Here is a 14,083-nt window from a genome sequence, read left to right as displayed (position 1 = left end):
TAAATTCTCATTAGTATTGACTGAATTAAGGCACAAAATTAGACTATTGGAAAATAATATTGTTTACCTTTCAATCATAAGTGTTTCTTTATTGAATGCATTAACTATGTTAATGCTAGAAACATGTTTTAAAATATAGAGTAGCTTATGTTTTTCTTATGTTTAAAATTGGGCTTTATATTTATAAGCTGAAAGATAAGACCAAATTCCTTAAAATGGAATAAAGGTCTGTCATGTTCTGGCATATAGCCATCTTATTCTCATTCCCTGCCACCATCTGGAAGCAATAGAAGTGCCCCTTCACTGTCTCCTGAATGCATAGTTTCCTCCTTCTCTCTCTCCCTTTCTCTCCCTCTTTCCTCATGCTTTTCTACAGTTTTTGTCTAGAATTCAGGACTTCCTTTGTTCAACTTAAATCACCTATAAACCTTTTAATGTATGGGTCAAAGTAACTTTCTTTGGTGTCCTTGAAGTCCTTATAGTTGCTTGTATCACACCAACTTGTGCACACAGCACATGAATTAATACAACACAAACACCATTATATTAAGACATATTATTTTCACATCTGTCTTCCCTATTAAACTGTGAATGCTTTGGTCACAGGAACTATGTATTACTTGATCTTTATCTTGGTCTAGCACACAGCACATTATCAATAAATGGTGGTTGAATATATGAAATATTTCTCTAATGAAAACCAAAAAGTATTGTTTGAATGAATTTGAGAAAATGACGTGGCAGCAAAAATGTTCAAAATATCATTTGACAGCACCCATTTCCCAAACCAGACCAACTCATTCTGACAGAACTATATCACATGATGAGAAATCTCTAGGTGGTTAAGACAGAAATAAAAAGGAGTTCAAATAAATGAATATAAGTTTTTGCATATTGATGAGCAACATGTATTATTTAAGGAGATGTGCTAGACTCCAGAGCGTTTACGTTAATACAAGATATTGACAGGTTATCAAAAGCTAACAGCAATGACATAGAAGAGACAAATGACATAGTTCACAAAGCAGCTGTCCAAGGAACAGTCTCCTCTCTAGATTAGGAAGCAAAAAGGAAGCAACTTGTCTTTTCAGTTTGCAGGAGCCACACAGAAGTATATTCAATTTAGACATTGGGATTACAAACAGTGATACATCTATTCCAGAGACCTTTATCTTCTTTAAGGCACAGGTCAGGGTTCACCTTTGTTGACATACCAAAAGTAGACTGAGTGCCTCATCCCACTCTTTTCTTAGATCCTGTAGCATCTTTTCACATCTTTAACAGCAATGGTATCACTATGCATTGCAATTACCTGGTTACCTGGATTCCTTTGGATGAGTGCCCAATTTGGGGGGTATGACTATTTGTTTCTTGTCTTTCCATCATATCACATGGCTATCTATAGTTGTTCAATACTTGCTGAATATTGATGAAAGCATTATGTATGAGAATTCATTGATAATGACTGCAATAAACTCAAGTCACCCTCTGTAATAGAGCAGACTATATTGCTTGAAAAATGCCGTTCAGTAAACCAACTTGATGAAGGAGATGTAGAACTCTGGAAACAGTGAAGGAAATAAAATCCAGATTTGGGATGTTGGTAGGGATATGCTGAGCAATTGATCAGTATAATTTACATAGAGAAAGATTCACTCTTTTTAATGTTTAGTTCTATGCATATGCACCGAGTAGGGTAATCACTACCATAATAAAGATATAAAACTTTCTAACACCCCCCCAAAATTCCACATGCTTTAGTGTAGACAGCTCTTCCCATTACTGGAGGCTTTAAAGTCGACTATGGCTTTAAAAGAAATGACAAAATTCTTTAAGAATTAAGAAACCCTGAAGCCCACAGTGATAAATACAACTTTCTTTAAAAATTCAAATTTTCATTTATAAACTTGAATTTTATAATTGCCACCAAATACTGCTGGTTGTTTTTCTTGAAGTAACAGGCTCACTTCATTTATTTCTGAGAAAATGTCTGACAAAGTACCAAAATATGGGTGACCATATTTTGTTAGTATTTAAAGAAATAATAATGTTCCACAAAATAAGTGACTAATTTAGCTCATACCACAAAAAAAATTTTCATTGAGACAACCATTATACTGTTGCGTGTAGCAGAGGTGCTTTATATATACTTCCATTCTTTCATCTACAATATTAAATCAATGTGTACTCAATGGTCAAGATTAGTAAAATGAGTAACTTTCACTGCTTCATCAATGTGTTGGTTAGGTCACCAGAGAAGTAGACATCAAGATGAGATTGGGTTTGCAAGAAATTTATTGGGGAAAATAGCTGTGAAAGGAAATATGAAGTGAGCCACATGGGTCAGACCACAGTGCAGGTCTGACCGTGAGTCATAGAGAGATGGAAGAAGAGTTAACGGAGACACATTAGACTGCGGTTTGGTTCGGAGTACCTGGGTGGCTCAGCGTTAAGCGGCTGATTTCAGTTCAGGTCATGATCTCCAGGTCCTAGGATTGAGCTCCATGCTCAGCGGGTAGTCTGCTGGAGATTCTCTCTCTCTCCCTCTCCCTCTTATCCTCCCACTTGTGCTCCCTCTCTCATTCTCTCTCTCTCAAGTATATAAATAAAATTAAAAAAAAAAAAAAAAGACTGCAGTTCAGTGGTATAGAATGCTTGGCAAGGGCACCGGTGAGTCTTCCAGCCATAGTTTCCTGCTAGAGGAGACCCAGTCTCCCAGGAACAAGCTTGCTTTAGTGTCCCTGGTACCTTCAGCTACTATGGCTAGAAGCAAACAAAGGTTTTCCAAGTTCAGCCATTGGGGCTTTGCAGTTAGATATCTGAGAGGCACATTCTTACAGCCACTACAATCAAGAACATTTATAAGGAAAACCAGAGGATATTTTTTCTTTTTAATGTATGTAGTGGTCATGAATACAATGTCTATTAAGTAAATATTGTTACTACCTCCTTGATCTGTGCCAACACACCATTGCTTTTGCAACATCCATGAAAATGTCAACATAGTGAAAACAGCAAATAATGTCTTAGCATTATTATAAAAAGTCTGACTCCCTGAGAAAGTTTTAGAGTCCTCCAGAGACATGTTAGGAACCACTGTGCTAGATCAAGTTAGGAAATACGTCATTGTTTTAAACACTATTCCTTTTCATTTCTGAGTTGTATTCCATTTTATGGATATCCCAGTTTGTTTCTCTCTTCTCCTGCTGAATAATACATGTTTGGGGTTTTTTTTTCCAGTCTGGGGCAATTATTTATACTGTCACTACAATCATTCTGTGGGAACATAAGTTTTTATTTCTCTGGAGTAAATACCTAGGAGTCAGATTGTTGAAGACCTGTTAAATGCATCTTCATTGTTATAAAGAACTACCAAACTGTTATACATTTGAATTTCCTGAAGCAAGGAGTGAAAACTATGGTGAAAGAGAAGAGATTAGCTGTTGTTAGAGGTTGGAGTAGTAAATATAAAAGAGTAGCAGGTGAGAGGTTTTTGGGTGATGAACTGATCTATATTCTGTTGGGGAGGGTGGCTACACAAATCTAAAAAAGTGTTAAAATTCATCAAACTGTGCACCAATAAAACAGTCAATTTTACTGTATATTGATTTATACAATAAAACTAAAGGAAAAATAAATGAATACAGTTTAGAAAAAAATTAAAAATCAAAACTGAATCTCTCTTTGACACCTTTTAGTATCTATTGCCTTATTACATCATGGTGTGGGAGCCTTACAAAAATGAAAATATATTTAATTTTATGGTTTTATCTATAGCCAATGCCAATGTTTCAAAGCACTACCTCAAGTGGGAATGTGAAGGCAATCAATGAAAATATTACACTCCTCTTATATGTGTTTCTTTGAACTTAAACAACCAACTGGAAATAGGCACAATGCCATCTAAACAGATGGGTTTGAACTCTACCAGGCAGTTAGATATGTATGTATGTATATCAAACAGACAAGCATCCCTGCTCTTTTTTTTTTTTTTAAGATTCTATTTATTTATTTGACAGAGACAGAGACAGCGAGAGCAGGAACACAAGCAGCGGGAGAGAGAGAGGGAGAAGCAGGCTTCCCACTGAGCAAGGAGCCTGATGTGGGGCTCGATCCCAGGACCCTGGGATCATGACCTGAGCCGAAGGCAGACGCTTAACGACTGAGCCACTCAGGCGCCCAACATCCCTGCTCTTGAAATCAGAATTTATGTCACTCTAAACTTGTCCATGTATTTTCAGTGCATGGGTTGTTCATGTAGTTATGAAAAATACAGAAAAAAATACTGAGAAGGTAGCTAACGGCTAGCATCTCTGGCAAAAAAAAAAAAAAAAGACCATCTTTTCTTTTTTCTCTGCTTTCCTGATTTCAGTCTTTGCATCAACATTTTCTGTTTTAAAGCAGTCTACAGCAGTACTGCATTTCATATTTTGTGACTTATAAGAATCCTTTATCAATATGTTCTTAATAGAGTTTTCTGGGAATAAAAAAACCATAATTCCGTGATAAAATGCACTGTGCTATAAAAAGCTGTATGAAACACAGCATTCACAGCATTCAAATAAATTCACATAATGATCTGAGTATAAAGAGAAAAATATTTTATCTAATAAAGAGAAATAAACTAAATGGGAGCAACAGGATGGGTTCTCCTATAGTAAATGATACCTTTACTGATTGCATAAAGCTTCCCCAAAATTATCTCATTTGAGCCTAATGACAAACCATGAAAATAAGTACAGGAGGTGTTCTTTTCCCAATTTTAGAAGATGAGGTGGTAGACGGAAAAATACCCCCTTCCCTGACAAAGACAGCCAAGTCCTAATTCCTAGAATTTGTGACTGTCACCTTGCATAGCAAAAAGGACTTCGCAGATGTTGTTCAGTGACAGATACTGCTTGGGCCCAATATAATCACAATGGCATTATAAGAGGGAGGCATGAGGGTCAGAATCCTAGAAGGAGACGCAAGCAGAGGTTGGAGTGAGACAAAAGGAACACAAGCTGGAGAAAGTAGGCAGCCTCTAAAAGCCAAAAAAGGCAAAGAAATGGATTCTCCCCTGGAATTTCCCGAAGGAATGTAATCTTGTGGACACCTTAATTTTAGAACTTCTGACCTCCAGAACGAAAAAATGGGAGTTACTTTAAGCCACTTGTTCATGGTTAATTTCTTAAGGCAGAAATGGAAAGCTAACACAGATGAGATTCAGAAATTACACATAATTTTACTCAAAATCTCAAAGCAAATACATTATTGAGCCTAGTTCTAACCCAGAATAATTGAGTTGTTTTTAGGCGTAATCCCATCATCTACACAGAACTGTATAATACAATCTAATATGAAGGAAGCCTCAAGAGATATAAAAAGACCTGTATTAAAAACTTGGTTTAGGAAAAGTCAAAAGCACATAAATAAGAGGCAGGAAAAACAAGGCATTAGAAGATCGCCTCCTGAATCAATCAGGATGTGATTATTCACATGAACACTGATAGAGTTAGAGGCATTTTTGGAAATGGACAGTCAAAATTACTCTTGGTTTCCTTAAATCACGAATAAGATGAAGCTAAAGTAAATATGCAGGATGTTTTGTACTTTTTTTATGCGATGGCCAGTCAGGTGACACCACAAGAGGAGAGAGAGGAAGAGACTCAGGAAAACTGAGTTTAGTATGCTAACAGGTTCTAGAGACAGGAGACACGCCGTGCCATGCAGGACCACATGAGGAAGACAATAAGGGGGCAGGAGGCAGAACGGAGAAGGGAGGGGAAAGGATTAGGCCAGAGCCTTTACTGGGGTTTCTTCAGGAAAGGAAAAGCAGGACAGGGTGAACTGTTTAGGATTCACTACTTTGGATAATTTCAATTTGGTGGACTTTGGGCCATATGGGTTGTCCCTAGTTCCCTGGCACTGGGCCCTAAGATGATTAAGGCAAAGGAAAACTGCCACCTGGAATTCAGGGCCAGAAAGAGGAAGTATGGCTCTGGATTACTTAGCTCACATATCAGAGGCATGCTCCCAGCTGGGCCCTTTACTCCCCCTAAGAATTAGTCCAGAAAGGAGCCGTCTCTCCTCTGCCAGAAAGGTTTTTCAGGATGTCAAAATATCATAATAGACAGAAAATTAAAAATATATACAATAAAAGGGCACATTTAATTTTAAAGTTTTTTTGTTTTGTTTTGTTTTACAATTAGGAATTATCTTTATATTATAAGAGAGAGTTGAGAACTGGGAATGGATTGACATCTTCTAACTCACACTCAATCCAGAACAAATGCTGGAGGAGTTGCCTATAAGGCAGGTTGGCCTATAAATTTAAAATCAATCTCTTGCTCTCATTCTCTGCATATAGAAGTGAATTAAGATAGGCTGACTATCTCCTTGATGGACTCCTCTCTACTGCTAGATGGAATTGAATGGAAAATTCAGGAAAGTGTCTTTCCAGGCTTTGTTGAATGGAGGACATCTTGATCAATGCCTTAGGGCTTTACGTAGAAATGAAAATGTAAAAATCATAGCTGCTGTGAACACAATCTTAAAAAAAAAACCTCACTTTTGCTCATAATCTAACTTCACTAGAAGATAGATAGATAGATGATAGATAGATAGATAGATATATAGATAGATTTTTTTTTTTACTTGAATGTCCTAAGAAGACATTCTAGTTAGCCATACTTTAACTATCTAATCTCATAAATGTTGAATTTCCAGATTTTTTAAAAGTCAATATTAGAATTCTCTGAGGTCACTCAATCTTGACAACCTAATCTATACTTGATTTTAGCCAAAAGGCCAAAAAGCAATCGACTAATCTAATGCTCCTATAAGCAGTTATATCTCCCTGACAGAAATGTCTTCTCACTCTTCTTCCCGTTTCATTGCCTTTCCACCTCCATTCTGCTACCATCCATGCTCAATCTGCCTCCCAGAGGGGACAATTTAAATAGTAAGGAGATTTCTTTCACTTTTCTGCATAAAACTTTTAAATGTTTACCTCAAAGTATCCAAACTGCACTTCAGCACTCTAAAGTCTTAGGAAACTATTCCCTTCCTCCTTCATATAATATACACTTGCACAGTTTGTACTGGGGACATTAGACTATGTTTTGTTTTGTTTTGTTTTGTTTTGTTCTTGGTTGAGCATCTGACTCTTTTTTTTTTTGATGATTTTATTTATTTATTTATTTGACAGATTGAGAGAGAGAGAGCACAAGCAGGCAGACTGGCAAGCAGAAGGACAGGGAGAAGCAGACTCCCCGCTGATCAGGGAGCCCGATGTAGGGCTTGATCCCAGGACCCCAGGATCATGACCTGAGCCAAAGACAGACGCTTAACTGACTGAGCCATCCAGGTACCCCTTAGACTATGTTCTAAAACTAGCAAATGACTTTCTCCTACATCTGCTTGGTGAACCACCGTTCATCCTTCAAACCTCAGCCCAAGATTTTTTCAACCACCTTTGTCTGAACTCCCAACATCAGTATTAGGGTTTATTGCTTTGTGCCACCAGTGTAGTTTGTAAATGTTCTTATTATACCAATAATCACAATTAATTGTCTTTATTTATCTCTCTCTAGGAGATTATGAGTTATTTAAATTCAGAGTCAAATCTTGATCAAATTTCAATCCCCTTTGCCTAGTATAGCATAGGGAACGACTGTCACATAACAGGGATTAATTAATTTTTGTATTTTTCACTGAACTGAGCTACTTTTACCTTACACTCAGAGAAGTATTATCAAACATAAATTGGATGAAATAACCTCAGCCTGTTAATTTATTAAAATATTTCAAAGGTCATATGCTCAAACAGTGTAATTTCAGTATTATCCTACATCCTTTTTAAGGTATACCTATTTTAGAAGCAAACCACCTTGCTCATTAACTCATGTGTTTTTCTGGAAGAAATTGGTTTGTTTGCCCAGCAACATCAACTTTCACTTTAGTTGAAATTGGCAAAACTGCCACAGGGAAGAATTGACATTTTCCATCAATTTCTGGAAAGTGCAGTAGTACCAAATGTCATCAGACTTGAGTTATATTGGGAATTATTTTGAACTGCTCATGTACATGATTGCAAAGTTTAATGTCAATCTTAGTGGCATAACAAGTAGGGCAATCTAGTGTCTAGAGCAGCAGACTGGCTCTAAGGTTAGTGGGTATTGCATTCAGTTCAATCAATCAAATACTTTTGGACACTTTTTATGGTGTTAATGTTAGGCTAAAACTATGGGCCTCAAAAGGAGGTGGAAGATATAGTCTTTTACTCAAAACAATCATTCAGTCTAGGTGAAGGAGAAAAATAAACATATAAAAATATTGAATAGGAAGTCAGATGGGTAATTCTATCGTACAGCTAAAGAAAATATGTTTTTTAGTTCAAAACCTTATATCCTGAATAGTAAAATCCTAAAGTGAGTGACAAATTTTTAAGGATAGATTTTACAAATTGCTGGCTGAGAAGAGAAGTTCAGATAGTAAAAGCAAAGGATCTGGGCAGGTTTGAGATCCAGGTAGTTTGGAATGATCTGGGCGGTCAGTTTAATCTCAGATAAGATGCTTTAGAACAGATGAAGGATGGGTATTGCATGAAGAGGCTGAAATGGGGGATGAGAAAGGGCAACAACATAAACAAAGGGACAGGAACAATTCAGTATGGAGTAGAAACAACAAAGTTAGACAAAGAGAATGCTCAGAGTTTCTTGCCCCACTAACTATCCTCAGGTAGAAGGTAAATCAGAAAATGTCCCTGTGCCATTATTTCTTCAGGTGCTATGGAGGAAGAGACCACCAGCAAACAGACAGCCAAGATTATGGACTTGCTTCTAGAATTCTGGCTGGATTATTTTACTCTATCTTATACCAGTTACCTTATCTTTCTATCCCCATTGTTTTAATCTGTAAAATGGAAATAATATGTACCAGGAACTGATAGTGTTCCAGGAACTCACAGGGTTATTTGGAGAATAAAATAAAACAATACATGTAAAAGTCCTCAGAACACTTCCTGGCACATATTATATAACCATTAGTTTCCTTCCTTGCCATGAAAGGAAAAACAAACAAAACAAAACAAACATCTAAAAAGGGAATCCCACCACTGAATTGATTGGTAATTTCTACAAAAACAGAAACCTATTTTCTAAGTTCTTTCACAAGTGCAGAGAACAAAATAAGAGTATCTGACAAAAAGTACTGCAAAAAACAATTGTATAAAGACCCACATGTAAAACACAGGCTTCAACTCACAGTTAAATTAATCCAAAATATTAAACAGATTTCTTGCCTACCACTGGTATTTCAATTTCTTATATGCACTGACACAAAAAATTAGGTACGCATAGAAAATTTGTTTTTTAGTTTTGAAATGATATCAAATATATGTCATCAGTCATAAGTGTCTTTCGTAGGAACAACTATTTCCCAGTTGAAATCTATGACTCCCACATCTCAGGGCAAGTACTTCATGTTAAGTGCCCTCCTTACCTGTAATTGGGGCACTACACAGGAATCACAGCACCTAATTTGCTTTGGCAGCAGCATGACAGCAGGTTACCACTTAGTATTCTCTGGACAAAAGAAAGAATGATGAAGCATGGCTGTTTTTAAAGGCAGCCCAAACTGGAAGCTGAATAGGATGAAGCTACCACATGTCAAAGCACAACTTAACAAATACACTGCAAAACTGTGTCAAGCATAAAGGGTTAGCAGAAATTCACAAAAAAGCAAAAGAAAGTCTCAGAAAATCTTTTGAAAGTTTTGATTTAAAAGGTTATGTGAGAAAGGCTTTAGGTTGCTTAGAACCTGCTTCTCATTTAGGAACACATTTGGTTTGCTTTTACAAAGGAACCACGGGGCATGTGTTTTGTAAAGCTCCCTAATACACTGGCACAGTAAAACTTGGCTTTAGGCTATGCAAATGCATTAAATAAGGTTTAATACCACCAAGGATCAGTTCTCAAATATTTTAAAAAAATATTGCATCCTCATTAGATCATATCTGTTCTACTAATAATCACAAATGATTTGTATCTTAATTTCTAATAATGATTAATTGGTACCAACTGGCTAGAATACTGTGTTGAAGATTTTGAACCTACACCAAGTTCAGAGAGGCATGATTTACTATGTTTGAGTTGAGATAAAGAGACAGGTTGCACACATACTATACATCTGGCAGCTCTCAATTTAACTATAATACATGATAATCACCTCACTCCAAGAAGAATTAAAAAAATAGATTTCATTTATTTAATAAAGTTTTAATGCATCCTGCACTATAAATAAATACCAAGAATAACCAAGGAGTGTGTGTATCATTATATATTAGAACAAAACAATCACGGCAATAAATGATTCATCAATACATACATTATGTCTTGGTGGGCCCACCATATTTGTTTATGTCTTTGTATTAGAATTTATCATACTGTATTTTCTTCTCGCATGGACTGAATTTTTTGAGGCTAGGATTATAGTAATTTTATACCTAAGCTAACATACAATCTATAATATAATTGGTCCTCACTGAACATTGTTGAAGGAACCATCAAAGGAAAGAAGGATGAAAAATTTAGTGGAAAAGACAATAAAGAGGTTTCAGAGAATGGACAAAGTGCTGAGGGTTTTTGAGGGATTTTGAAAGTAGAGTCAATATTTATTGGAAAACAGAGAAGTATTTAAGGTACGTGAAGGGACAACTAAATTATTTTGTGTTTATTTTGACTGCATGTCTATTTTTCTGTTACCCTTATTGTTGTGGGAAGTACAAGCTATCAACTTCTCCTCTAATGACTAGGCTCCTATTCTGACAGAAGTTGGAAATCAGTGTAGACCTTGGAAGAACAATTAAAGTCCAAAGTCTCACCACAATATATCCATTATATGGCCTCTACTGTGATTTGCATTAAAATACTTCAGAATAAACCATAGAATATATATGTTTGTATATGTTTGCTTCAAACTAGAACCGAAGGATGGTTAGTTTGCATGTGAGGTAACATAATCAAGAACCAAAGCTCCTGGGCCTCCTGGTGGCTCAGTTGGTTAAGCATCTGACTCTTGACTTCAGCTCAGGTCTTGATCTCAGGGTCTTGAGTTCAAGCTCCCACACTGAGCTCCATGCTGGGCATGGGGCCTACTTAAGAAAAAAAAAGAATCAAAGCTCCTGATAATGTCATATGTACCTCAATCAAGAATCAATACAATGAGAGGTAATAATATGTCTTTTCAACTTTGTTAATAGCATTGGTATCAAAGTTTGTTCATTAGTAAGAAGAATGTTAAAATAGTCTCTTTTATGGGGAAATGAGTGCTCAAGATTTTAACTGGCAGGAAGTATCATATGGGTATCTCAAACTATGCAGATAGAGAATCTGGGGCATCTGGGTAGCTGAGTCAGTTAAGCATCTGACTCTTGATTTCAGCTCAGGTCATGATCTGAGGGTCATGATATTGAGCCCTGCGTGGGGCTGAGCGCGGAGTCTGCTGCTGCTTTCCCTCTCCCCCTGCCCCTCCCCCCACGCATGCGCTCATGTTCATGCTCTCTCTCAAATAAATTAATTAATTAAAAAAAAATCTAAAGAATCTGGCCAGACAAATGGTAATGGAGTACTACTCTATCAAGAGTCCTGTTGGCCTTGCATTGCTCCTTTTCACAAAGGATCTATACCACTTCAGTTACAGGCCAACTGGTCCTTCAGTCTACATACCCTTTCACCTATGTTCAAGTCAAGCCTCATGCAAAGTGCTGATTATAGTGCCCTTGTTAGCAAATGTAAATTTCCAGAGGTACAGAACAGGTGTATGATTGTTTTTCTTGATTCCTAATAACATTTGTATGTTCGGAGATATGTGGCCTTAGACTTACTTTCATTATGGCATTCCCGCCTAATTATTTGGCCTCTAAAATTATCTAACCCCAGTATCATCTAACAATAATTACCAAAAGCCCTTGATACTTGCTGAGCCACCAAATTGGTCTAGGTCAGTTCGCAAAAATAATGCTCTCATTGCCAATATGCTACAATTGTGGCTATCAATGTCTTTCTCTTGCCCTATATCTTAAACACCCTTTGAAGGGCAAGATTTATATCTTATTTAGATCCTAACATACAATAGGTTTCTTTTTTTTTTTTTAAGATTTTATTTATTTATTTGACAGACAGAGAGACAGCAAGAGCAGAAACACAAGCCGGGGCGGGCGGGGGGAGGCGCCTGGGTGGCTCAGTTGGTTAGGCGACTGCCTTCGGCTCAGATCGTGATCCTGGAGTCTCTGGATCGAGTCCCACACTGGGCTCCCTGCTCGGCGGGGAGTCTGCTTCTCCCCCTGACCCTCGCCCCTCTCATGTGCTCTCTCTCATTCTCTCTCTCTCTCAAATAAATAAAATCTTAAAAAAAAAAAAAAGGAACACAAGCAGGGGGAGTGAGAGAGGGAGAAGCAGGCTTCCTGCCGAGCAGGGAGCTCGATGCGGGGCTCGATCCCAGCATACTGGGATCGTGACCCCAACCGGAAGCAGACGCCTAGCGACTAAGCCACCCAGGTGCCCCGACGATAGGTTTCTAATATAGAATTTTTAAATGAATAAATGATTAACTATCCTGAATCATTCAGAGAGGTGCATAAATATTCAAAAGTAAAAGCCATGGATGTTGGTAACCAAACTGTGATATTCCTAACAGAACATAAAACAATGTTAACAATGGGATATTGACAAGGCCATAAAAACAGTACTTCTCCAATGGCCATACCATGGATGTAAAATGAATAACAACACTCCTTTTGAATTATGGCTGCTTTTTTTTTTTTTAACCAATGATATTTTAGCCCAATTTCATTCCTCTCGCCACCTCAACAATTATTACTGAGATATCCAATCACTCAATATCCTGATTACTTGAAAGCACCCAAACCTGAGCTGGTCCTCATTTCCCTCTACCTTCCTTAGAATCACAAGGCCAAATTCCATAAAAACTTTTCCCCACTCTTTTTAACAAGACATTTCCCAGATCCCCTCTGGAATGTATTTTCTCTTATTGCAGCAAGCTAAATAAACATAATTTATTTGACCATGGCTGTGTCCATAGTGGACTTTGGCTGGTGGGCTTAGAGTAACACTTAATCTCATAAAAAAATACATTGTTTTAATCTACCAGAATTGTGTTTTTACTAATTACATAGAGCATATAAATAACTGTATTGAATATTAACTTATTCTTGTTTACAAATACATTTTTCAGCATCCAAATTTTATCTGATAATTTTAATGTTTTCTTAGTTCACAACCTTTAGATTCCTCAACATTTGTGAGTTTTCAGTTTTAATCTTTCATTGTGTGGCTGTATTATCATCCAAACAATGATAAGCCCCATTATGATAATTATATATTTCATTCAATGGACTTCCATGGTTTATGCACCTATATCTGTCTCCTTTATTACATTATAAGCATATTAAATAGAGGTTAAGGGAGAAGAACACTGTTCCTCCTTCTCATCTTGAAAATTAGCAATATAAAGGGAGATGATACAGTTATCTATGATTCTGCTCTAATCATAAAGAACAGGTTAGTGAGGGAATTCTATGAGAATTAGACCAGGCCTACAATATGGAAATACACATAACTTCAAAGCTTCTGCCAAGTGTTTGTTATTTGTTAACATCTACTGTATCCTAATCAGGAGTATACACTCCAGGGGTGATTACTTGACATTTAAAAGACTATAAAAAGAGAAATTGACAGAAATACAATAGTAGGAGACTTCAATACCCCACAGTGAATAATAACAGAATATTCAGAAAGAAAATCAATAAAGAAAGAGTTGCTTGAACAACACTAGAGACCAAATAGATAGACATAGACAGAATTTTCCACCCACCAACACATTTTTTTTTTTTTTGAGTACACACAGAACATTTTCCAGGATGGATCAAGTGTTAGTCACAAAATAAATTTTAATAAATTTAAGATGAAAATCATTCTAAGTATCTTTTCTGACTACAATGTAATGAAACTAGAAATCACTAAGAGTAAAGAAACCAGAAAATTCAAAAATACATGGAAACTTAACAACACACACTCCAACA

This window comes from Phoca vitulina, unplaced genomic scaffold (genome assembly GCF_004348235.1).
Source record: "Phoca vitulina isolate PV1807 unplaced genomic scaffold, GSC_HSeal_1.0 scaffold14, whole genome shotgun sequence".
NCBI lineage: Eukaryota > Metazoa > Chordata > Mammalia > Carnivora > Phocidae > Phoca > Phoca vitulina.
This window is presented reverse-complemented; position numbering follows the sequence as displayed.